At 41.3% G+C, this 27,846-nt stretch overlaps 1 protein-coding gene across 4 annotated transcripts in view; it reads right to left on the minus strand.

Moving 5' to 3' along the window:
* Positions 1 to 27,846, minus strand: part of GluRIB (Glutamate receptor IB) — a 127,642-nt gene that overhangs the window by 74,317 nt on the left and 25,479 nt on the right. The window contains exon 1 of one of the 4 annotated variants that reach the window (XM_035862693.2): positions 22,204 to 22,534. The exons of 2 other annotated variants lie outside the window; for them this stretch is intronic. The gene's annotated coding sequence lies outside the window, so the exon portion shown is untranslated. Of the gene's footprint in view, positions 1 to 22,199; positions 22,535 to 27,846 lie in introns of those variants that run through there. One more of the 4 variants, XM_035862694.2, reaches the window with a different exon arrangement.

A 27,846-nucleotide genomic window follows, 5' to 3' on the forward strand; every position in this document is an offset into this window, starting at 1 on the left:
TAAACTCGCTGCTTCGTGAGATAACGCTTCTAAACTCGAAGGAACCTTGTTTTTCTCCGAGTAACGCCTCACTGAACTCGAGCATCCATTCTTGGTACGAAATGAACCTAACGTTTTCGATTACATAAATTCACGGCTACATCTTTTCCGAATCATTTTAACGAACGTTGAACGTATCGTAAAAAGGATTCGAGAAAAAATAAAACTAGTAATATTAACGCCTCATTTATCTTCGAATGTGAATTTTGCGAACTTTGCGAATGCTTTCGCAACAACTAAAGTTTCCGATTATGACTCGTCCCAAAGGCGAAAGTAAACACACCGGTTATGGTCGTAACGGTAAACAGCAGCCTTGCTTTTACGTCGACTGCCCTTCTCCTTTCCTTAAAGTTCACATTGCAACGGCTGTTAGAAACCCTCGAGATGGTCCATCCCTCGACGACTCCCAGTCACCCTATTCTCGCTTCTCCTTCGACTCTCCATTCGTTTATCGTTCCTTTCTCGCAGTTTTCACGCACGCTTTTATCGCACTTTCCGTTGCCGACCATCGTCGAGCCGATCCTTTTTACGCGCGACCTACGTAAGCACGTCATGGAACGGAAACGACTGAACACATTGCCAGTTTTCTTTCTCTCGGCAAAAGTCTACATCGTAGACTTTTCTGCAACGGATCACGATACCAACAAATGTTTCTAACTGCGCGAAGAGTTTCCATTTCTTTCTCGAACGCGCTTATGATTTTTTCCCGCTTATGATAGGACGGAACTTACGGATAGGACGGAAATTGACGAAAGCTTGCAAGAGAGAGAGAGAGAGAGAGAGACACGGTGGGAGAAAAAAGAAGGGAAGCAGGAGAAGAATAAGAAATGGCATCGAGTCTGAAAGGTAACAGCATTAGACGAGAAGAACTCGGAAATATGGGATAGGAAGGAGGAACGGTGGTTGCTGCTTTCCTTCTAACGTGCATCGAGATCGTCAATGCATTTTCTCGCGATGATTCAATTGGCTTGACTTTCATCCAATGAACTGTGACTTCTCCCATCGCTTTTTTCCCATTCCCTCGAGAAAGAGAGAGAGAGAGAGAGAGAGAGAGAGAGAGAGAGAGAGAGAGAGAGAGAGAGAGGAAAAGGAGAAAATGTCGTCAAAGAAGCGGAATAAACTATCCTGGAATTTCATCGTACTTTCAGAATTTTATGTTTCGTCGAAACAATTGAAAAACGCAAAGATATTCGTATTTCGAAATTAATCTTTGGAAAATTCGTGGAACGAATTTTTACGGGAGGAAAGAAGACGATGACGCGTACAAGATCTTGAGAAAAATATGAAAATAGTAAATAGTAATATTGATCCTTGTATTAAAAATAGAAAGCTAAGATCTTAGGATTCTAAAGCAGACTACGTCTGCTTATTTCGTAGTCGTCGCACATTCGACGGAAGAAGCGACCTTACGACGAACTGCGCCACCCTGATCGTTCGATTACGCGAGAGACGGGAATAAGCCTTGAGAACATGGGAGGTTAACGTGGCTAACGGCACCTCGCGTCGATATTTCCGGCGCACAATACAGCTATCCTACTACCTTCTTTCCGGTCTTTTACAAAGATTCTTTTAGATACTCTCTCTCTCTCTCTTCCTCTCCCTCTCGCGCTGCGTTCTTACATGCATTTCTTTCGATTCAGTTTTATCTTTACAACTTTCTACTTTGAACTCATTTTCCAAGTCCCGAGATCCTACGAAATAAATTCCCATAAGCATTCTTCGATTTCTTTATTTCTCTAGAACAGAGTCACTCGTATACCGAAACGATCGAACTCGATTATTAGTACAATCGGATCAATACGAGCATCGCTTTGCTAATCGATCGTACTTCGATCGAATCCTTTCGTAATCTTCAAAGCACATATTAGCGAGGTTCTTGGGAAGAGGCTCTTTCTTCGCTCGGTTATTTTTCAATCGTACCTTCGAGATCCACCGTTACTCCTTCCATTCTTCTGCCGAAGTATCCACATTACAACGTCTCTTATCCAGAAATGCGTTCTGAACGCTCCATCAAGCGGGATAAAGGAAAGCAAGGAGATATAGATCAAACACAGAAGCGGGAGAGGCCAGGAAATTATACACGGATTATGACCGTGCTCAGATTGAAGCGACTCCCTTTGTCGAGCGGTAGATATCTTTCATTCTCTCTACACCTAACTTCGCGTTTAACTCCCTTATATACTGTCCGACGACAGTATTCGCTTTCCACGTCCATCGTCTTCCCTCAAAGATTACGTTTTCTTCCAAAGAATGATAGTATCCAGACTTTTCGCAGATAAAGATTCAACGTGGGTTAAGAGCACGAAGTAATAGAGGGAGGTGTCATGCGAATGAAGAAAAACAGAGGACTTGTTCCAAGAGCAAGCTTCGTTATGACACGCGAGAAGACTTGAATGCGGTCTGCTGAATGTCCAACGCTGGAATTTCTACCGAGCTTTGTTACTTTGCTAACAACCAACGAGCTAGCCTAAAACTTGCACATAATCGTGAAAGTGAGTGAGTTAGTGTGCGTGTGTGTGTGTGTGTGTGTGTGTGTGTGAGAGAGAGAGAGAACACGTCGCATTGCGGTTACAGGCCGGACAATACCACACTTTGGTCAGAGGTAACTACTACTCTATGGAATTGATACAGTACTCGCGAGTCTTAACAGAGGTTCCGTTTCGTAATTTCGAATAGTTTCGGTCTTTAACGAGAGAATTTCCTCATTCTATAGCGCGAAGTAAAGATGTGAAAAGTGCAAAGTAAAGAAAATCTTGCCTATTGACGAACAAAGAGTGCAAGCAACTTGGAATATTTCTTTCTCTTTTTTCCTAGCACGCACGCTTCTCGTCTTTTATATTATGCATGCACGACGAAGAAAAATTTTTCCGGCCATCGACCCCCGACTTCTCTTCCCTTTTCTCAAAAACAGCACGGTAAAGATCCGCGTGACCGCAAAGAAGATGAGAAGTTAACGGTCCCTTTTTTCTTACAAAATCGAAAATTCATAAGGAACGCATGGCGAGGAACGAAACGGCGAGTAGACGTGTCGTCATTGTTATCGTAAAAATTTGCAAAAATGCGACCGCGACTCGACAGATCCGAAATCGATGTTGGAAACGAAATGGCTTTATATACCTATCTATCCTCGGTGCTTTTTATTTGATCGTTTGAAAAATTTCAAAAACAATGTAGAAACAAAAGAATGTAGGAAATAAATAAAAAATAATTTTTCCCGCTCGATACGATCTCGGTGAGATCGACTTGTACGAGAATGTACGCATGAGTTTGTTAACTCAGCTCGGTACAGAAACATAAACACGATATCGTTTTCCGATGCAACGAACTTAGTCCGTAGAAAATCCTATTCTATGTTACGTCGTATCTCGTTCGCGAATGTTTCACGTTATGTTGATCATCCTCCAACGATATGATATTTATTTATCAAGAGCGAATCTTTTTTTCACGTTCGTGGTAACGCCATGCAACTTTCAAATCGCACAAGTCTCGTTTCATTATTTCGAATTTTCATCTTTCGGCATTACTTAACGCTTTACGAAAGTAAGTGAAATGATCGGATAGAAAAATTTGCGCGATAGATCGATGAGGCGTTCTAACGTTGACTACATGGGACATCGCTGATGGCAGCAAGCTCCCGATTGGTTATTTAAAGGGAACCACGTAAAACATCATTATCATGATCTGTCCGACAGTCTATTCATATCTTTCTGAAAGAGTAAGGAACGTTAACAATTCCTTTCGTATAACTCATCTCATATATTTCTCGTTCTTCCGCGTTAAACGTTACGAAATAAATAATTTTTCGGGGAAATCTAAAATAGAAATATTGATGTAGATACGATGAATTTCGAGCTCTCTCTCGAAATCCGAGGAAAGCTTAGGGAGTCGTCTCGCGCTCGATTTAACGCATCAAATACGAAGCGATTGTTTCGATGATTGGCAGCGAATATTTTCTAGAATGTTATATATAATACATCATTCGATATGATATCCAGAAATATGATAGAAATGGCCTGGATCGGTCATAAATCAAAATACGATCGTTCGATCGTCCTTGATCGTCATCCAAAAAGACCGAAAAGACGATTCTTTTCTTCCATTACTCTTGTTAACATAGCATAGGAATTGTTTTAATTTCAATTTCGCTTTCACGAAAATTTATCGATGTTGACGATACGGAATATATGAGGCGAAAGGAATGTTTAAAAAGCTTGCCACAGGGTGTCTGTATTTTAATAGTATTCGACGGTAACACGATCGGAGGACAAACCAAGATCGACTAACAGGTATGCTTTCCCATAGAAAGAGATCCCTCTCCCTCTGCTGTTGCTCGGTGAATAATCGCCGTCGCGTAAGACATTTCGAGTCGTCTCACGTTCGGAATTAGCCGTTCGACTCGACTGCACATCGGATCCATAGTTCACGTCGTGACGCAAAGTGCGACTGAGACTGAGGGTAGCGGTATAAGAGGCAGGAGCTGGTCCTGCGAGCGAACGAATATCGTTTCTATAACTTGTATGGAAAAATGATCGGAGCTAGAGGAATTCGTCGCGAATATTCGCGATGGAATATAAAAAAGAGGAAATGTTCGTTCGGAGGAAGTATATATGTTAAATTAACCAACTGTCCTTCGTTTAAACGATTAAGCAACGTTAACGGCGAGTTCCGGCCGTGATCAATTATTGCACGGATCCGCCTGGAGAGAAGGACGTGCGCTTCGTGACTTTGCTAAACCCCATACCTTGCGTCGATCCGGTGCATTCGTGCTCTCATGTCCGATCGTGCCGGTCCGGGGAACGAGAAATTGGAATAAAACAAAAATTCAGTTAGCGAGCTAATGGACGGAGAGCGAACTATTAATGGAAAATTCCCTTTGACCGGTTTTCGATCGGTCCGTCGTTTTGCGTCGATCCGTTCGAAAACGTTGCCGAGGACGGCTCGAAAGCTTCCACCATTGCCTATGGGCAATATGTCTATCCATTCGTCTTCTATCAACGAATTTACTGGTATCTCTTTGTCTTTGCGTTTTACTTACAATACTCTATATTTTTGAGACTCCGCTCGTGATACTCGTGATCGAAAATCACTTTACTTTCGAAAATAAATTAGAAGCGATTGCTATTGAAATGAAAGAAATGGAATTGTACCATCACCGCTACCATCTCTTAAATTTTCTTTCGTGCAAACGATCGAAGAAATTGCTCTTTGCTGCAATTAACCACCTCGAAATCGCGTCTAACGAAGACCACACACCGGCAGCATGATCGACCATCGTCGCTAACCAAGGTGCGAGCTTGTACGAGACACTTTGTACGACGCCTAGGGTCTGACATTATCTTTCACGCAAACTGGACTCTCTGGGTTGCGTCTCTCTAAGGCGAGAGCCGAGAGTTTGGAGAAACTCGAATTACCCCCTTTTACACACCGTCTATTACTAGCGGCGGAATGCTCACGTGCTATCGAGGTGCCACCGTTGTTATTCGTCGACCCTAAGCTTAAATTTCTCTCTCCCTCCCTCTCTCTCTCTTTCTATTTCGCTCTCACCCTGACGAGCCCTCGACGAGCCTCGTTATTGTGTCATTGTCGTCGAGCTTAATGACAACAATCTCGTTTACAACGGCGTACTACCTCGCGTTCTACGAGATTAATCTTGCTTCAAACGTTGATTGATTTAGACGATGTCTCCTGATGACTTGCCTTGAATTTCGCGCGAGACCTCGAGACAAGAGAGAGAGAGAGAGAGAGAGAGAGAGAGAGAGAGAGAGGGAGAGAGAGAGAGAGGAGGATTAAGCCAGCTAACGAGCTCAACTTTTGTCCTATCTCTCGATAGTATATAATACGTGCAGTAACACCTCTTTCCTTTCCATCTCATCTTCTTTTATGATCATTTTTTAGGACATACCCATTTAGACACCTACGTAATATCTATCTAGTAATAAATGTTTACGGTAAATAAATCCATTCGATCGGGGAGTCGAGACTAGCTCTCTCGATTCTCTCATCTTCCGTTTCTACTACGTAGTTCGTTCGGTGCACGTACGCCGTTCGTTCAAGTCGAGCGTAAACTATGGAATTATGCGAAATGACTTTTTCAACGTCTTCTACATAGTCTCTTTACATAGTCCCCAAGGCTAGAAAAGGCCGATCAATATGAATCGATATTCTCGAGTACATTTTCAACGGGCGGATTACAACGATTATACGCCAAGGATAGATATATCGAATCTATTTTCATAATTTTCGAAAGGACGATCCAACGGCAAATATTTTGGACGACAACGAGATCGTACTCGCAAATCATACTTCTCGTAGTTTTCGTTCATCTACCTGTCTTTCGGTCTCCTTTCGTCGAATTCGTCTTTCACTCCTCGACTATGCGATCCCCAGAAAGAAAAACTCATTTCCTTGGTAGACAACGGAGACAACGGCTGCAGTGCGAAACGTGTAACACAGTTTCGTCACGTAAAGATTCCCCATTTACGAAAAGACGAGAAACTTTGAGACGAACGGAACTGTCATCTCCACGCCGGACATGACCAAATCCCAGCTATGCTTCTTATTTTTCTTTACTCGAGCCATCCCTCGCTTTCCTTATTTTTCTCTCGCTCCCAATTTCCATTCTCCTCGATCGATCACGCAAGCTCGTCTCGTATTCTTCCCTTTCGCGCGTTCTTCATCGGGGAAATTACACGTACGTTAGAACTAATTAATTAATTATAATTAAAATGAAATCGTCGAATACTTATCTCTTATTAGTTACCGTGGACTCGAAAGCGACCCAACGGAGGCACCATTCTTACATTCACAAATTCATTTACCGAAAAAGAAAATGACTCGAAATGAACGAATAACGCGAATCGAAAGATAAAAGGGGGAAAGGGAGGGTGGGGGTGGGGGGGGGGGCGGGGTCCTATACCTCGACGTGACAAATTCTCGCTTCTTTTCCAACCGAAGAGAGCTTTTTTCTCCTTATCATCTTTCTCCGTCTCTCAAGTCTTGTCCCTCAAGACCAGCTAGTTTCAACGCGGCATATTCTCCTTCCTCTATCTCCGCTTCTCTCCGGCGGAGCCACGAAAGCCTCTCCGTATACTACGGAACCCCATCTCGGCGAACTAGAAACTCGCCATTTCTCTCTCATATTGTCTAACGGTCGCGTCTTGCATATTAAAGCAGTGTCGGAAAACGAGAAGAAGCCCGAGAAGAAGCCCGAGAAGAAGCCTGTGAAGAAGCCTGAGAAGAAGCCGGAGATGAAGGAGAAGAGGACTACTCGTCGCAATAAAAGTGAAGCGAAGGGGATGCTGACTGGAGGAAGCAAGGAACGCTATCGGTGATACGCCAAGAGAGCCAAAGCTTCTCCTCTCGAGGTCGATGGGAGGCAAGAAGGAAGACCCCCTCGGCCCGTAACTTTTGTAATTGAGTTTAGTCCTTCTTCGTGCTTTCTCTTCTTCCAACCTCTTTCTTTTACCCTTCTCACCATCGTTCGCTCGTTTTCTCGCTCGTTTACTCGTAGGTAGGGTAGGTAAGTGGGAGTGGATGGGTAGGTCGGTAGGTAGCCTCTCTTCCTTTTCCTTGCTGTTGCCCATCTCCGAACGTCCTCGTGCTCGCCTATACTCCGTTCGTTTTCCAACTCTCTCTAGCGGTTCCAGGAAAAGGAAAAGGTCCGTCTTTACAGACTGTAAATACACTTTCAAGGATATATTTTCTAGCAGCTAATATAACGTAGCCAGAAATGCGTAAGGCCTCGTGCTCGAATGTATCCGAGATTAATCTTGGATTTCGAAATCGAACCAATGAGGTTCCACAAGAGTGCACCATCAAAGTTCTCGTCAAACTCGAAGCTCGATAACGTAGGATGAACTTGCTCGATTGTATTCGCATCGGAGGATGCGAACAGGACATTGACGTCTCTTGTTACGGGCACTGCTACGAGAGTTTGATGCCTTCGGTACATAGAACGTGGCTCTATACGGTCTACCTGTTAATCGATAGAGGAACAGACTAACCTGAGAAGGTGCTTTACGAACTGTATCTCCTCGAATGACGATCTTTCGTAAGGTCGTCATACTTATAAAAAGGTCGTGTACTTTAGTCGAATTGTTGTCAAGTCGACCAAAGATTTGTTTATTTGGACGAATAAAAGGTCGCTACTCGGTGAAACTAATTAAATTGACTTTCTCGACCGAATATAAGAGGTATCGAGAAGCGTCGTGGATTCGCTTTGTTTTCCTTCGCAACTAAATACTGCCGGCCGGGAATGGAAATCAATACCCTCTCACCTAGTGGAGCTACGAACGGCGACAGCGCGTCTAGCGTGAACGTCGCTATGAGTAATCCATGATTTCGCTAGAAAATAGAAAGAGAGAGAGAGAGAGAGAGAGAGAGGGTGAACGCGTAGAAGATTGCCGACGTTGTGGTCTCGTAGGAATATCTACACGTGAGAATTTATGGGGATTTTGAAAGAGCGAAAGATCGCTTTGTCAAAAGAGAAAGAGAATATATTCCGTGTCTATGTACTTTTCGAAGGCAGCTCTGCTGTGCCAGGTAAGGTATATAACTCGATGACGAGGCAAGGCACAAAAAACGATAGATAGCATGACTCGCCAGAGCGGTTTACTAGAACTAACTCCGAGCTAGCTCCGGGGGCTAGCTCGGTATGCTACTACATCGAAGGTATCCGGTATTCGTACCGAGAAGAAAGTATTACTTTCTGGAAAGATAGCCCGTTCCCTCGGGAGCTCGTAAATCGTCCTGCTAGTCTGAGAAACTTCAAACCATCTACCCGAGGAGGTCGCTTTCGATTCGAAGCCAATATCGGCTGCTGCCGTCTTGCTCGAAAAGTACTACGAGTGTAACCTGAAATCATTTTACGGCCGAAGTGAAACCTTCCTTCTCCTCTCTCTCTCTCTCTCTCTCTCCCGCCCCACCCCCACCGCCAACGTTTCGTTGATATTTTTTTGTCGCAAGTCGTTGCCTTTGTACAACGGAGCGGAGTTTTTTTAAATCAAGTAAGATTCGCTTTCGACTCATTCTTTTTTTCGGGTAAAATCGACCGTAAAGATAAAAGGAAACGTACGTGAATCACCGGTAGTTCGGTACATAAAGCTGAGAGATTATTGTCACCTACGTCACGTCCGTATTACCTACGGTCCTTCCCAATGGAAGATACTAAATCTTCTCATCTTTTCTCGTACTCTCGGTTAGAAAATTTATGATCAAAGTTTCGATCCGACCGTAGACGATCTCAAGCTCATCCAGTGTCAATAACGATCGTAAGCACGCGCGGCCAAGCTAACGCCTCGGTCAGAGATTTTCTTTTCTTCGAGAACGAGGATCGTTAAAAGACCAAGCCGACACTTTGTCCTGTTCCACTTCGTTCGTGGGGAACGATATTTTATTGCTTCTCGACGTAGCATTCGTTCTTTTTCTGCATTCTGAGAGGTTGTGCTGAAACAGAGAGAGAGAGAGAGAGAGAGAGAGAGAGAGAGAGAGAAAGAGATTTTACGATCGTGCTTTACGAGCGGAACAACGGCAAGTCCTTTTCGATTCGTGTACGAGTCGCGTCGAGATTTTTCGACGTTGCCAGGAATCGAGAACAATGTCATCCCGAATTCGCGACTGTCGTCTTTCGACGTCATCTACGTCGTCCCACTGCGACGTTCTTAACAAAATTTTCAAGGTTTCACTTTTTACTTGCCATTACTAGATTGCTCTAGTATTATACTCGAAATTATTTCTCTTTAGATATTAACATAAAATATTTCAATGATATGATATATAGTTATTTAAGATGTCGACGTATTTTCGAAGAGAATCTCTTTCGAAAAGGGGAACGAAGAAGGATAAAAGTGCGGAGCTTACAATTAATTTCTCAACTCGTTTTAATCAACTGTAAATACTTCTGTCTGGTGTAAAGAGCAAATCAAAGTATCACGATGCTTGGCACGAATGAACCTAGAAAAAAGCGACCACCCGCCTGGGAGATAAAAGTGAGTTTACTTTGAACTCGCGGAATTACCTTTGGCTGTCGTGCAGTGAACCAATGATTTGATCATTTATAGATCTCCATATTTTCGATCTCGCGTCTACGAGAAAGGAAGAAAACTGTGACGATGAGTGAAAATTTCATCCTTGAAACGACCCATATATTTTTAACTCGACTGTTCGTTCTACACGATAAGACTAAAGTCTCGTCAAGGAAACTTAGCCGTAGGTCCTGTAGCAGAGAGAGAGAGAGAGAGAGAGAGAGAGAGAGAGAGAGAGAGAGAGAGAGGTAGAAAGGAATGATTCAGAGGTCCATTCTGGCGTAGCCCGCGCTCCAAAGTCGTAATTTGCAAGTCCGTACGCGGGTAGCACCCTAACTGGGCCAAAACTCTGTGAGCCAAGTTTAAGCGAGCTAACGCTTTAAGGCTTATGTTTGTTTAAGGAGTTGGCACATTGCCGTTTTCGACTTTACTCGCGTATCTACTATGGCTACGTTCGCGCGCACGTAGCCGCTGTCGTTTACAAGAACGCGACAATGTAAGAGATTCGTGAAAAGTTCGGACGAGCTTCGGTAATTATCAGACACGATAAAAAACGCGAAGAAGAAATTTTTCATCTTGTATCGTTCTTATTATCGTTCAAATTTTTCGACCGTGTATTCGTATACTATTCGTGTAATATACCAAGTGACTTTCGATTCGAGAGGAATTTCTTCCTTTAGTTTGTTTCGCACAGAAACGAGAAAAAAAAGAAATACGTCGTAGAGAAAGAAATGGTGTCGTTGCGAATCTTGAGAAAAATCGAGGACGAAGACGAACGCGAATATAAGAAGAGAGAAACGGAAATGGCGAACGCGTCTTGGCGCATAGCGAAATGGGGAAGACAACCGTTCCCTCGATTTTTATGAAAATGGACAGTTTGCGTTATCTCGGCCAAGCGTCTAGTCTATATATTGGAGGCTTGTGGGTCTCTATTTGTATTTTCTTCTTTTATCCTCGTCTCTTCCCCTTTCTTTCTATTACCAGCACCTTCCCCAAACGCCATGTCAAAAGTCGTGAAAAACCGCTAAGGGATATGAACGGAAAAAGAAAAAGAAAGAATAGAGGGAAAGAATTGTTCCCGATCGCTTCTCTTTTCTTCTATGCCACGTCACGATCGACTTTCCAATGAAAGAAACACTTTTAGCTTTGGTATTTTGTCAGTCATGATCGACTAAATTTTTGTAAATAGTTTCAATCGATAAAATTGCACAACCGAATAATTAGATACTTTCAACCTCATTCAAATCTCGTCATATAATAATGCATTGTCTTTAAAGGTATAACGACATACGTAGTAACATATATAATTTCTGGAAAAGCAACCAGATCGTGGTAACTACAAAAACTTTCTTTACCACGTAACTGATCCTTACCATATGCAACGTAACTCGCTATTATCGTGAATTCTAGGGAGAAATTCCTAGGTACGATCTTCTACGTTAATTATCTACCTACTCGCGTTGCTAGAGATATCTTCTTGGTAAGTTTCTCTTTCTCCTTTAACGATCTCGCGATACTTCGTCCTACGAATACGAACAATTAATGTACAAGCAGTCGAGAGAATTTCTTTTCGATCGATATTATCAGAAAAATGGTACGAAAGAAAGGCGGAATCCATTTTCCTTCCGCTTTTCCATCGAGCGAGCTCATTGTAACAAACATCATTGGAGTAATTAAATTTATATCATCTTTTAAGAGAATATTCGAGTAACTTTGAAAAACTATCGTCGTATTTCAATTACCTATAGTTATAGCTAAATTCGAATTTCTAGCCGACGATCTTTTTAAAACTCATCGGTAAATATTTGAAGTATAATAAAATATCTTAAAGTAAGATTTAACTTTAGTTTAAAAGAAAAACAAATGATTTTTAGGAAAAAACGAACGTTGGTCCTTTCATTCGATTCGAGATCAGCTTCGAGCACACATCTCTATAGGACTCTGGCAAATCAACGATATCCCGCAAGAAGATACCCGCTTCTTCTTTCTTCTTCTCTCGAGAGAAGAAAGACCGAACAATAGCTTCGCAAGTTCGAATAAGCGAAAAACCCAATGCCACGAAATAAGGAAGCGATTCTTTTGTGTACCAAGGATATCCTTACCCTTTGAACGGACGAACGGATGGAATCGGATAACGCGAATAAATCGCGGATCATAAGAGCGATAAACTCGATCCTTCTTTCGTGGATCATTGACCTTTCCTCGGATCGCTAGCCAAGTTTCTCGGATTATCATAAATAGCGATAAGAAAGCGTGTTTTGAACAATCGGGATGAACGATAAAAAATATTTCAAATTAGTTAAATATACACCTTCGGGGGTTAAAAAGGTTCGGTCTAAAAATGAACAAATTCGTTATTTAACAAATATATATGTACCCATTTGTTTTGCGTCATTACGTGACGTCTTCAATTTCACAACCCTCTGCGGCACAAATACGATACGATAGATTGCATCGCAGAAATGGATTAAATCGGAGTAAAAGTATTGTGAAAAAGCAGCGAGAATCGTTGACCGCATCGTGTGAAAACATCGGGAGAAAATGGAAAAGACGATCGCGATATCTGGCGTTTTTCCGCTCGACGAACGGCTGACTACTACTAGAGAGGCTAGAGAGAGGGAGAGAGAGAGAGAGAGAGAGAGAGAGATGTTTTCGCATCTTCGTTCACCGAGAAAAGAGCTTCCGATGCGTTTTCGTGCCCGTACTCTCGTACGACGTACACACAAACGCCTTTTCATTCTCGCAATTTACATCCATTTGTATCGGGAAGAGCACGGTGCTCGCTACACCTGGCTCGTTTTCCTTTTAACGCGACCTGAAAGCACTTCCCTGTGCTCTTCCTCATGCTTCCCTAAGCAACTGTTCGAAGCATGTCCCATATACCTATACCCAACTTCTCCAGTAAACAACATCGTCCTGGCTCCATTGTTTCGCCTAGGGAAGAATAAAGGTATATAAAAAAAAAAAAAAAAGGAAAAAAAGGAAAGAACGGGCCCGAAAAGAAGGAAGGTGATTATTTATTGCGAAGGAACGTTATCCGTAGCCCTTAGGGTTATACTCCTCTATGCTCGGCTCAATTTTTAGCAGAGATGACAAACGACGCTGTTCGAGATTCTTCTCTCCTTCCCAGTTGGATTTATAGGGGATACGACTGAACGATCCGTCCAAGAGATAGACCAAATAACCATCGACTTCTTTCGATTATAGTAAAACGTCTACAGACATTTTTTCCTTCTTACTTCGAACTCACGTACGAATGCTCGATAAATTGTCACTCGAAATAGACAAAGGAAAAAAGTGGAAAAGAAAAGAGAGAAAGAGAAAAGTCCTTTGTCCCGTGCAAAAGCGTGACGGGAGTGTGGCTGATGTAAGAGGAACGGTCGGAAGGTAAAAAGTTTCCCTATCGCGGGATAACGTTATCAAGCCCCAGCATCATCTTTTATGCTCCAATTTACGCCCTGGGCGAGCGAAGACACGGGGCGAACTGGGAGGAGACGTTGCTCTCAGCGGGTTGTTCGACGCTAAAAGAGAGAGAGAGAGAGAGAGAGAGAGAGAGAGAGAGAGAAAGTATAGGTATAAGATGAAAGGGGCTTCTGTAAAAAGAAAGAGAAAAAGCGAGAAAGCCCTAAGGCAAGAATAGGAGCATCGGCCCTTATATACCTTACACAGTCCAAGCTCGTCCATGAAGTTTGATTATGTTTTTAGGACGATGAAAAGAGGATCGAATTTCGAAGGGTCTGTATGTGTCTACGTATACACACAGTATATTCGAACGGGGTCGAAACCCTTATCCTAAGGGTCTCATAGCTTTCTGTTTTCTTTCTCGAACGCTCGAATACCGTAAAGTGCATCTTAACGTTAGCAATTTACTTTCGCACGAAACTAAGCGTGGTCGATCGTTGCTATCGATACCTAGGTACCTACGTTCAGATCTCTATTTTCTGTCTCTCTATGATAGATTACATTCGGAAAGCATTATACAAGTGCACACATTTATACGTATGCTACAAAGATAAGATGAACGTTACGAAATGATGAGAAAAAGAAGGAGACGAAGAAGGCAGTTATAAAAAGTCATTCCCTTCGCGATGCAAGGAACGATCTGCGTCGTTTTCTTCGCACACCCCACGAACAATTTCCTTTTCTCGAAACTCATGAACGCTGAAAGAATCGTGTCGCTTTGAGCCGCTCGATAGGGGGAGACGAACTTTAGAAAAGGACCTCGATAACGTTAGACCTTCGTCTTCGATCTTTCTCTCTCTCTCTCTCTCTCTCTCTCTCTCTCTCTCTCTCTCCAACTTAGTCTTTCACCTTTGAACGATTCGAAATAAGACCGAGCCCTTTTCTAACGCCGACATACATTTCGGGTTATCTCTTTTTCTCGAATGAAAAATGAATTTCTTCTCTCGCTGTCACGAAAAGGAACATGGTGCGAAAAATAATCAGAAGCGTATCCATGCCACGAGCGAAGCAAGAGAGAGAAAGGACAGAATGCTTATCCGAAGGTTCAAAAATCCCTACGTTAAGGCATCTCGAGGTGTTTAATGAACGCAAGCGAGACTCTTTCGCTTTCTATGGTCTAGCCCGAAGGAGGATACGTGCACGAGAAGCAGAGAGAGAGAGAGAGAGCGAGAGAGAGAGAGGGAGGGCGACGTTAATGGTATCCCCGGGCAGTTCGATCGATCTCTCATAGACGACGACTTTTGAAAATGCTAAATGGGTCGAGCCGCCGGGCTTCGAACGATGAACGCACGATGAAATTGCAACTCCCATCGATAATTATTTCCCTATATTTCTGCGTCTTATCTGAAACGCGATACTATTATTATCGGTGAAAATACCTAAAGAGATATGAATTTATGAGGTGATATACCGTAAAAGAAATAAAATTCTGTGCTAGTATCGAAAATGCTCCAGATTATATAACAATTACCATTGGTTTCGTTCATGCACAATTTTTTGCATGTTCATTCGTCGAACGAAATTGTCGGCGAATTGGTATATTAAAAAATGGTCGAATTAAGGAAATTTATTAGGTATGCGCGCACGAAAGAACTAACGAAATATCGGCGTTAATCGGCAATGTCAAAGGGATAGAAATAGAAGATCGAAAAGGGCTTAGTCGGTTCGATGGGAAAGTCCATCGTTTAGCGTATCCGAGTGGCGAGGAGGTGAAGGAGGACGCACGAAAGGATTTTATGCGATTTACGCCGCGGTCAGAACGCTCTCCGCATTGTTGGCCTTGTCAACTCTATACTTGCGCCTACGCGACATGTCTATGTGTCGTTGTATTGAATTGCGCGCATCTGTGCCTCTGTGCGCTCATGTTTCCACGTGTGAGCTCGGACGATGCACGTACGTGTCTGTGCAGATAGATACGTACCTACCTGGATATATGTACGTACATACGTAGGAAACATACGTAGGAGACATACGTAGAGACGTACATACATACATACATACATACATACATACATACATACAGTTATACCGTGTCATAGGTGTGTATCGACAAACTATCCAGGCAACCCCAACTGGATTAGGGCTTGGTGTGTACATACGCGAGCGTTCCTGCGCACACAACCGCAACGGATAATCCCATATAGCCGATTGACCGCCAATAAAATTTCCTTTCCTGTCCTCTCATTCTCCTCCATCATCTTTCGTCGCTACCGCGTTACAACCTCTCGGTCAGGAGGATTTTGCGACGCGACGCTGACTTGTACCATCTACTATCTATATCGATCGCCTATTTCGATATCGAGATACGATACTTTCTTTCATCCGTAATCTCAAAATCTACCTTCTTCTTACGGCAACGTTCCTTTATTTTCTTATATCTTTATATCTTTCTCATATCTTTCTAACATAATCCATTTCATTAGGGCTCTATTCGGTTTTCCTTATTGATTTCAAATGATAAATATTTCATAGTCCATTTATACATCATTTTTTATTACTTTTCCTTAATCATAAGTGTGCTCTTTCGAAGACCCATCGTTTCTTATAATTTGAAAATCTCCCAAGACTTTCTCTCCTAGATAGATAGACGATTCCTCAAAGAAAGTAAGAAAATGTCTCTGTATCGAACAATTTAAATTGAGATTAAACAAATTAGGCCTTTAATTATTACTACTCGTAGATAATCGTTCTATTTATTCGATACGAGCAACGAAGCGTGACCACCGAAGTGGAGATGCCATCTATGATCTCCTCTTTCCCACGGGATACTACTCTGCGTGCTGATCGCATTAACTCCACTATTGTCGAAGCCCAACCCTCTTATCACTCCTCGCCACCTCTGGCGAACACGTTTTCCGCATAGCCAATATTAACCCCCGTCCTCTCTCTCCCTCTTCCTCTTCTCTACGAGAGCCAGCCGTGTACACCCTTTAGCAAATAATCGAACGAGAAGTGTCTCATGGTATCGATTAAAATGTCCGTCCGAATCTTTATTCGCCTCCTTACGAAATTGATATTTCAATTCGTAGAATGTAAACTTTAGCAGAAGAGTCTGCGGATTCGTTCGAGCACGTAATGGACAGGTTTCGCTCGATTATTTGTAAAATGCAATATCTACTTATCGCAATTGGGTTCGCCAATGTTCTCGTTAATTATCGATTGCACGTCCGATACTGCACGCCCGAATGATATAATTTAAAAGTTATCTACGCATGGACGTGTACTTGATTAAATTATCCGTAAATATGGGAGAGAAATAGATATGAGTTAAAGAGTCGCACGTAGTTGATATTGGAGATTGATATTTCATCGTAACTCACTTCCCTCCCCCGATGAGAATTCTAGGAAGCTTTCGAACTCTATGAATTTCTTATACTCCTTCAAAGTTTCTCCGGAAGAGCAATGAGTTTTCTCTTCTATCGTACGTACCGATAATTCTTTTTTTTCAGTGAGCCGTATGGCTCAAAATACTCGGCGGAGAGAAAATTTCGCGTAGACGAAATTTAACGAAATAATAAGTAATAACATAGTTCTCGTAGATTTGTTTCGTTGTCGTGAAAGAACGAGACAAATAGAAAGGAGAGAAAAGCAAGAGTGGATCCGCGCTTTCGGTAGATATATTCGGCCATTCTTCGCCGAGATATACTCCGGCTTGGTCGCAACATCCTACGAAGTTTTTATGCCGAAGCGACTTAATTGCCTTTAATCAATTGAAAACTTATCGAAATGCGGAATATTATCATCGCCAATGGTAATTAAAGAAGAAAAGCAGCCGCTAAATGTCGGCTCTAACGAACGCTCCTGTAACGAACGCTCCTAAGAGAAATGTTTAAAATTTCTCGTAACACGTAAAACAAAATAAGAATCCACCGATTAACTCAAAAGTGATAATAATTGAAGCGTTTGATTGATTGCTAAGACGTGACGTTTGCTAATAAAAAAGACGTACTTTAAGGATCAATACTTTTTATCATTATATGGACTCCTTTGCTTTCCTTCATTTCTTTTACTTATAACGGATTGATTGAGCCTAGTTACGAGCTGATCTCAAACTCAATTTTCAGTTTATCTATCGACAATTGGAGAATTCCGCAGTACTTGGATCGTGTTAAGCTATGAAACGTCGAGTATCCTGATGTACCGTGATGTAATTACATTTCGGAGTACCATTAATTTTTGCATTCGTTACGAGCTCGCATTAACGTCCTACTCATTTCCAACATACGCCACTATATAACACCATCCTATATTTCGCATCATCGATTAATTCCTTCCGGCCGAATCTATTACTACGTGTTGTTACATCGGAAATTACATTTTTTTTTTTTAGTCACGACCGATTTCTTTACTTCTTCAAATTATTTTCCCTTCATACGGATATATTCTCTCCGACATATAACGGATAACAAAATTTCCCTTATAGAGAATTTTAAAGGGCTCCTACGGAGGTATTGTGTTAGCCCCTTTAGTTTTAAAATTACTAAAGAGGCAAATAAAATTCCGCGGTGCTTGAAATATGTCTAACTTTGTTCGAGTTAATACGAAATGTCAAATCTTCTATAATTCATTTGCGCGTTCGTATCAGCCTAAAATAGGGAAAATCACGAAATCCGTTTGACTTTCGAAAATATTATTTCGAGCCGAGTTCTCCTTTTCGAATGAAAATACTCTACGGAGGTAGAGTCTCGTTAACGACTCGGTATCGGGAGCGCAAACGCGCGTGCATCGATTTTTAAGAAACTTTTTTTTTTCTTTTGGGTTGCACGCATACCGCAGATGTTTGGAAAAGTATAGCGTAGAATTTAATATCGGTTCGATTTTATCGCGTGAAATGAAACTCTAATAGTTGCGGTACGGATCCATAATAATTTCATCGGAAATAAACGTGGCACGTTTTTAGCACGAACAATCCACGGAGGTTAGTTGACGTTAAAACGAAAAATTCGCCGAATCTTCCTCGATCGGTTTCATTTGGCGATACATTGATCGCTGGATCTCCGGTAGTAATGATTCGATGCTTCGTTACCATTGTTTAACGATTCAACCACAGCGACTCTGATCAAACTCGATCGTTCTATTACCTAAAATAACATTAATTTCCGCTTTGCGCGAAATCGTAACGATTGAAACGTAAACTCTACACCTGTATCCATATTATGTTACGATATTTACGGAACAATGGCCAAAATTATCGATCCCTTTCTACCTTCTCCTCTATCGCGTTCCTCCTATAGGCGCGTTAATTCGAAAAAAAAAAAAAACGATGAACAGAGACAAACAATTCCAGGTGCGCTTTAACGAAGGCAAAACTTCCCTTTCGTCTCGAGGAGAGAAGATCGAAAGAAAGGAGAACGAAATAGGGATCTCATCTCGAAGAAAAACGAGCCGTACGAGCTCGAGAAAAAGCATTCGATTTACGACGTCGATGTGCACTCGACGATACGACGTGGAATCGGCGAGGATCGCGGTATCGTACGTAGAAGAATATAAAGAGAGCGAGATAGAAAAGAAAAGGATAAGAAAGGAGAAGGAAAGGATTTAGAATGGTTGGAAAGGAATAATTACATCCTACATATACCGCGTTTATGGAACGCACTTACATAAGTCCAGCGATTGCAGTTTAAACGGGAGACACGTTTTTGGTAGTCTCTATTCTCGTAGAAAGTAACATTAACGAAGAAAAAGCAAAACCAAAAGGAGAAACGATCGGCTGATACAGCTGCCGTCTCGGCCCACCGAATCCTCCAACAAAATATATATTCCTACGTGAGCTTATGGATGGCTGCTTGTAGCGAATCGACCAACCAACTCTCTATATACCTACGTGCCGTACATTACGTATATAAAAGACAGAGAGAAATACATACTCACGTATTTCTATCTTGGTAGAAGATTGCACGTGCGAGTCCTACGGACATAGACGCATACGTATGTGTGTGTATGCCACGGCAATTGGGTAATGGGCGATTTAACACGAGCCATCGGATAAGGACGGGACAAGGAGGTGCAGGAATTCACGATTTTGCGCGACTGCCGTTCGTTGGAGGAAGGAAGCAAGAAAGTAAAGCAGAAAAGAAAGAACAGATAGGAGAAATGAGAGAGAATCACCAGGAGCCTGGAAAAACTCTCCTGATTGGCGCGGCCATCCCTTTACTTTCCCCGACCCTCCATCTATCTCGATTCCTTTTTCCCATTCTCTCTCTCTCTCTCTCTCCTTTCTCCTTTTTTCCTTCTTTCGTTTGTTCAAAACGATTTTCAAGAAGATAAAAACAAAACGACGGAACAAAACGGAGAAATGACAAAGCCGCGGTAACGCCTATTACGCTATTAAAATTTATTTCGTTCGTGAAAATGTTTCGAGTTTGAAATAAGAAATAAAAAAGTAAACGTAGGAAATGTCACCTACGAGACGTCGTTTTTTTCGCGAGTGGACTTTCCTACCACGTTTAACTCTCTGTAAGATAAAGTCTAACGAGATTTTCATTGATCTATCGATCGTGGGCGTTTAACGAAATGTGCCATTCTCGTATCGAATTTGAAATTGACGGCGCCAGAGTGAGAGAGAGGGAGGGAGAGAGAGAGAGAGAGAGAGAGAGAGAGAGAGAGAGAGAGAGAGAGAGAGAGAGGTAAACGGTCCATAAGATAAATACTTGGCAGATCCGAGAGTAATACGGCGAATGTTCCGCGTACGAACAGGCGGATCCGACAGCGCGTTTTCTACGTATGTAAGTCCACGCTTTCCAGCTCGCCGGCGCTATTTTGCATCGATTTACATAACGGAGGATAAAATGGTCGGTGGTACAGGGAGCTGCTATTGTTGAAACGGTCTCTGAATTATATTTTCGGGCTGGTCCGTGGTAGAAGGGAAAGGAGGATGGAATAGAGGGGAGACTGGACAGCGGTTATATTCACATTCAAATATTTTTCGTAATGCCATCTCGACTGGACGCGCAGTGTCAACCTCTGGGCACAATACGAGTCGTGTCTCTCGCTTTTCCCCGAGAAAGAAAACTAGATGGGCGGAACTAAAAGAGTACGAGTATAAAGTGTACTCGTTGTATTCGGTCCTTTTTAGAAAAATTCATTTTCTCCTTTCCAAGGAGGTCTGTCTTAAAACACCGCTTCCCCGGCAATGGAAAGAATAGAAAGTTATATTTGATTGTGAGAGTTTAATGAAAGATTCGAAGATTGGAGAAAAGGAAAGAAGCGCATTGTTTCACCTTTCTACGGAGAAGGGAGAACGCGTTCGATAAATCTCATCGAGCGTGACATTTTTTTCTTCTTCGCTCCGCGTACAGCGCATTGCCTTTTTAAGAAATATCTTTACGCCATATCGGAATACGTACATAAATTAGCCAAAATCACCACGTAATCGTGCTTTTTTACGACGCGTATATTTATTTCATCCTGCCGTATCGCTTTATTCATGAATTTTCATGGTCTTATAATTGCAAGACTTCTAAAGAGAGATACGATAACGCGTTAGCGTTTGAATTGCGTACGTACGAAAACAAAAGAGCTTTGATAAGGTACGTATCCGGTAAAAAGCCCGTTATATCTTTTATATACTCATTTATCCTTTCCTCTGGATCAATGTGGAAAATATTTTTTTCTTACTTTTAGCGATTAGAAGTGCAAATCTCGCAAGAGAAAAGATTTTCTGAGATACGTTCGTACACTCTTCCATGAGTTATTCCCTCTCGAGTTGGTCGATAAACCCCGAGCTCTCTACGCGAGCGACCGATCGGCTCTCGAAGTCGTGGGATTCGTAAATTTCGCCATATCTCTCGTATTTTGGGAGCACCATAGAATACGAGTATAAGTGCTCGAAGGAACCAGGACGTAGGCTTACCCGTATCTCCATCGAAGAATATAACGAAAGAATCTTCGGGCTATATCGCTTCGGCTTGTAAGATATTAGAATAAGCCGAGTTAGGGGGTGGGAGGTGTGCGATAAAGATGCCATATATTAAGAAATGACGAGTTAAAGCCGGTAAGGAGAAACTAGAAAAGAAGTCAAGAGGACCAAGGACGAAAGAAAATAAGCGAGAAAACGAGAAAAGGAGCGAGTATATAGCGTCATAGAGTAACGCGGCTCTAACTGACCCGAATCCTAGTATGCTGGAACGAGCGAGCTGGAAATTTGCTGGCGTTAGGAAAAGCTTCGCTGGCGCTTCAAGGAAATACGAGAAAATACCACGAGAAATTTAAAGAACTCTGCTACCCTCTCCATCACCGACTCTCTTATCTTTGTCCTTCTCTTATCATTTCTCTTTCTCGTTTGTTCGCACAATGACGATGGACGCAGACAGGATCGTTCGATTTGCGTCGTCTTTTTATCTTTAATTTCTTATTCCTCTCGCGATCAACAGCGACGTCCCTTTGTAATGTCAATTAATTACTATCTTTGAGTATGGCTAATCCTAGACCGAATGAGAAGCCGTTTGGATAGTCGATGGTATTAGTGTAACATTAGGCTTATGTTCGTTAAGCTGTAATCTGTCATAAAGCACTGATCATGGATATAACACTGTGTCGCGATCAGTTGTACGTTCATACATATGTATCTACGTTTATATAAAGATACGATAGCCAATCGATGCAAAATGATGAATCGGCTGACTTGGCATCGAATGAAATCTTTTTATCGAATAAATTTACGCACTATATACGTACTCACGTGTTTCTCTTTTTCCAACGAAATGGGCTTATTAAATTCCTCTTGCAATCTTGATTGTGTGCGTGATGCGTCTCTATCGCGAATTAACGTACTACGATGTTTGGAAAAATCATCGGCTCTCTTGCTTTAACGATGGATAGACGAATATTCTCGAACGAGTTCCGATAATTCTAGCTAGCTAGATACAGCTAGGTATATACATATGTATTAACGAATATAGATATGTATGCGTGCAGAGAATGTCGATGGGCAAAACTCCTTTTCACATTTTCTCGCTTATGCTACGGACGAGTTATTGGCAGCGACGAATATATAGATCCGTTTTACGAGACGGTCGACCGTATAATGTACGCGCGCGAGTTTATTGCTAGATACGACGTTACTCCGAGTTTATCCTCTCATACGCGAAATCTATTGAACCAAACGTCCTTGCTTTTTCTTATGTTTATAACAACGTGTTGTCATCGTCGATATCTATCCGAAACGTTTCTATTCATTCAACATTTAAACTTACATGTCCTCTAAACTCTAGATTCCAAATTTTGTCCTTACTTTGATGAGAGAGAGAGAGAGAGAGAGAGAGAGAGAGAGAGAGAGAGAGAGAGAGGGGGAAGGGAAGGAAATCTTTCGTGGAATTAATGGAAATTAGGATTTTGCAAAGTAAGTGAAATAATAATGCTGAAGAATCGTGTAAAAGAGATTATACGTGGAGGAGAACGAAAAAAGTTAAATATTTAACAAAAGTAATTGCTATTAAATTGCATCTTTATTTGCATTAGGGTGTTGGTTTTTGTAAAAATAAACGATTAAAAGAGCAATGCAAAGATCTATCTGGAATATATGGAGGAATAAGTAAAACGACGGAATGAGTTAAGAGAAAAAAGATATAATTTCGGTTTTTTTTACGTTTGTTTTGGCACGACTAGAAAAAAAAAAACTTTCCTATGAAAATATCACGAGCAAAGTTTTATTCTTTCTTTTTCTCCTTGCACCCGGAAATATCGTTAGAATTGTTGCCAATTACGTGCTTCTGTTTTCAGGAAAGAATAAAAGAGAATCAATACGGAATAAAAGGAGAAGAATACGATTATGCGAAAGGAGAGAAACGTTGGTTGAATGCGTAATAAGTTCTCTTAACGCGATAGCGTTTCGTTATTCGTCGAAAGACAAGTCCTGGATATCCGCTGTCAAGGAAACACGTAGTACTGACGAAGAAAGAGAGCAAACAAATTGCGAATGAATTAGAAGGAGCCACAGATGCGTGCTAAATTCCGTGGAACAAACAAACAAAAAAAGGGGAGAGGGAAAGAGAGGTGGAAGAAAGGAGAAAAGAGAAGCACGCGAAAAAAGAAAATTTTTTCGCTTTCCGGACGAATTATTCGCGTGTAAAGCAAAAATTCTCCGAGTTTTATCATAAATTTGCAGAAGAACAAAAAGACATTAGCGAAGCTCTGCGAAAACGAAAAACATTTTTGAAAATTTATCAGAAAATACCAACGGAATTTCTAAGGAACGAAATCGACAATTTTTTTTAAACAATTCGCAGAACGAAAAATAAAGGCAAAACGTAAAAATAAAAAATACGTGGACATAGAAAAGAAATAGTGACGTGCAGCGTAACCATTTCGGTGCTTTCGGAAAGCTTTAACATCGCTCGAATTTCATTTCAACCTCGACGTTTGGTTAAGTCTATAGAAATTCGTTCGCCGTGGATAGTTCTTTTTCTTTTCTTTTTTTTGTTTTTTTCCTTTTTTTTTTTTTGAAATAATCAAATATAGAGATATCGAAGGGAAACATAGTAAAACTGTAAATTTATTTCTAATATCATCGGTCGGTTGAACGAAAGCTTCGATAAAAGATAAACGAAGGTATACAAAAGGCTGGAAGAGGATACGTAGAGGACACGAGGAGGGGATCAAAGGAAGGAGTAGGGGGAAGACCGAAGGGTCTCTACGCTCGATAGTCAAGAGCGTAGAACGTTATCCGTGTCACGTTTCTCTTTAATTGCGTTTGTTTCGAACGTGTACGTGAAGGCCGTGGAGGAAGAGGAGACAAGGGTGGCCGCCATATTCGCCACGGTCCAAGCGGTCGGCTAGTTCCTGAGTACTTACTACGTTCGTACTATAGACATGGATGACCTGGATCCGACAATGAGATCGTATCCGCGTTAAAAGAGCTTGCATTAGAAAACCGATACTAATTACACCTAATGTAGTTACGCTCACCGAGTTAAATTATACTTATCTTCAATTACTTATAGAGACTGTGGCATTTTAACGACAACACCCACCAAGTATTCATGTTTTTACGGACTTTCGAGAGTTCGCTTGGAGTACAACTATGCTGATATAGAAGCGCGACGGTTTAAAACGAACACAATTTTACCAGAAACGACATCGTTTGGCCCATTGCGAAGCACGTCAACGAAAACCAATGGCAATTCAGCATCGCTCCTATACCTTTCAAGCTATGTGTTCTGGCTATCTATGCAGCTATGTACTCAGTTAGATAGGCATACGCGCTCATTCGAGAACCCAACGTCGATGTTATCTTTTTCCCTTTTGAGATCGAATATCGGTCAATTCGAAATCCACGCGAAACGTGCACACGAATCGATTCCACGATAGATTCTGTATGTTTGTTCGCTCGTTCCGGCGATTTCTAAAAAAGCTATATACATGTATAAACTAGCCCACTTACATGATATCATGTAACGTACCTTTAAAGAGCATATAATAGTTACGAATCATAAAATATAACTGAGCATATCTTTCTTTTGCTTTTGTTCTCTAGAACGAAGGTGTAGAAACCAACGTGTACATATGCTGGCTAAGTCTTTGATGTGTTTAGTATTGTGGTCAGATCGGCTATTTCGGGAGTTCTGGAACAGAGAGAGAGAGAGAGAGAGAGAGAGAGAGAGAGGGGAGTGGAGAGACTTGTACCGATTATCGAAGCTACCAGGAGCGATTACCGGACGCATCGAATCGAAGGTGCGAGCAACTGTTTGTACGCTAACTAGCCGAAGATCTGGAGAATCGTTGCCGTTAGAGGATTTGCACAGGTACAGTTAATTCGGCCAGTGAATAGATCATTTGGTTAACGTCTAATTAACGATATTTCTTCATTTTCACGTATCACGTGGCATTTCACGTATCATTGTGCCGTGCGAGTTCGAGATTATCGAAAAATAAAATAATTAAATAGAAATAAATTGTATACCTATATATCACTACTATCCATTATTAAAGACATACATCGTATATATATGTATATATATATATATATATATATATATATATATATAGAGGATAGGAAACCATTTTTATTGGGTCCAGTAGAATCGAACGAGCACATATATCGAAATGGAAATTGTATTAATTTCAATACTTTCGATATATACTTTCGATAATAACAAGACAAATGTAACAGGATTCGAAATTGACTAAAAAATTGTTTTCCCAAAACTTTCTGGCATAAAAAAAAGATAAGAATGATTATCAAAAGTAAATCGATAGTTGAGAAGTTTCAACGCTACATATTCAACGTACATACCAAAGATGATGAATTATTATTAATCTCAGGAATCAGAATACGTAATCAGATTATGATCATTGTTGCGAAGTTGCGTAATAATCGCTATCGTTTACCAATACAACAACCAATCGTAATATCATTATAATTTACAAATACTTACAGCATATTTACTAATGTCCTACATTATTTTGTCGGCCTATTCGGAACGTTCGGCAAACGAAAGGATCGACTTAAACTTTCCTTACGAATTACTTAGGATCATATTATTTCATCTATCGATACCGACAGAGTTAATATACGGACGGAGATTAAAGCATAAATTTCTTTTTTTGAGCGTGTCGGTTGAAAAGGCAAACGGTAAAGACGCTTTCCTACTCCGAGTCACGTCGAGTCGACAATGACGAATGATCCACTATGGGAGGACATAGCGTTCCATGTTAATCCTCTTCGTTCAAAAGTTCCTACGTATATCTATAGATATGTACGATGAACAGCGAAAGGAGGAGAAATCCGGCGGACAGAGAACGAACCGAAGACCGACCGCGTACTTTGTAAAGACGCGAGCATTCCCTTCTCATTCCAATGTGTCCCATTAACAATCTGCAAATGCATTAATATCATTCGGTCTTCCTACCCATTACAATCATCTCAAACTCTCATCTAGCCACCATCATTCAATTACAAGAGGAGACCGTCAACTTTCTCTCTCTCTCTCTCTCTCTCTCTCTCTCTACGTACCATCACAATCGATCGAAAATTTTCATAAAGCATATCAAGATCTTAAATATGGAAAACGAGAGAAAAAATCCTGGGAGTGGAGGAGTCAGTGTTAAAAAAACGTTCACGATTATTCATCCGAAGATAAGAAGTAAAAGGAAGAAAGAAGAAACGAAAGGCGAGCGGACGTATTTCGTTCTCAAAGTAAGTATACATCGAGAGTTCAATCGGATGAGCAGTGAACCGATTACGAGTTAATCGTTCCCTTTCTTTCTTTTATTCGTTTCTTTCTGGCTTCCTTCCTTCGATAGGGCGGAAAGCTCGAAAGAAAAAGCACTCGTTGAAAAAACCAAAGTTAAATTCCTGTCTGACCGTCGCTAGTCGAAGCGAATAAAAGTTTCTTTGCCGCTGATACTTATCCCAGTTCTACACATTCGTATATGTACGTATGCCGTGTGGCGAGATGATATTGGTAAGATCTTGAGAGAGATAGCGATGGTGGTGGTAGTAGGTAGTAGTGGTGGTGGCTCTGATTCAAGAAGGAGAATGAAAAGGCGAAGGAGGCCCGGATTAAAGGAGTACCAACTTACTAGCAATGTCCGTTCGCTTTCTCGTTCAAACGATTATACTTTCGCACCGATAATATATCAGCCGATAATGGCCCAAGATCTTTCTCTCTCGAGCCGGTTCTGCAACGACAGGGCAATGAACGTGCGGGCTCTTTCGAAAGGCTCTCGCGACCAATTGACCAATGTAGTCGGGAAGGAAATGGGATCTTCTCTTTTTACCAGTTCGATCGTTGAATTGCCGCTGCCGTCGTCGCCGCATTGATCCTTTTAACTGCCCTCTCATTCTTTCCTTTACATATTTTCCTCTTGTTGAACCGATGGATAGTAAAAAATCAAACAAATATATCCTACGTTTCGATATGGAAAGTATCGTTTACCAACGATACCCACGTATATATTTTCAAATTACTCGTACCATAGTCATGCGTTAATTGATAGATACTTGTGTAATAAAAAAAAAAAAACTCTTAATTAGGGCTTATTAAATCACAATCTAATAGTAAAAATATAAGTTCCACCCGCTATCCTTTTATTTCTTTCTCTTTCCCCCTCGCTTCTTTAACTTGTTTCACCTTCTCGAAGCTTTTTCTCGACGTTTACGTTTTAAGGGATGATTGCAATCAAAGTTAAAGAGAAAGAGTAAAAGCTTTCTCGCGATAGACATAATCTTTTTGGCGTATACAAAACGCGAACGTAAGATTTTTTGGCGAAAAGACTTTCTTGCTGCAATAAAAATTATACTTGTCTTCGTGCACGTTTGAACCTATTCTCAATGCTTAAAAATTGTTTATTCGTCGAATGTGACTCGATCGTGCTCTTTTTG

Source organism: Vespa mandarinia, chromosome 14 (assembly GCF_050613455.1).
Source record: "Vespa mandarinia isolate Hongniang chromosome 14, ASM5061345v1, whole genome shotgun sequence".
Lineage (NCBI taxonomy): Eukaryota > Metazoa > Arthropoda > Insecta > Hymenoptera > Vespidae > Vespa > Vespa mandarinia.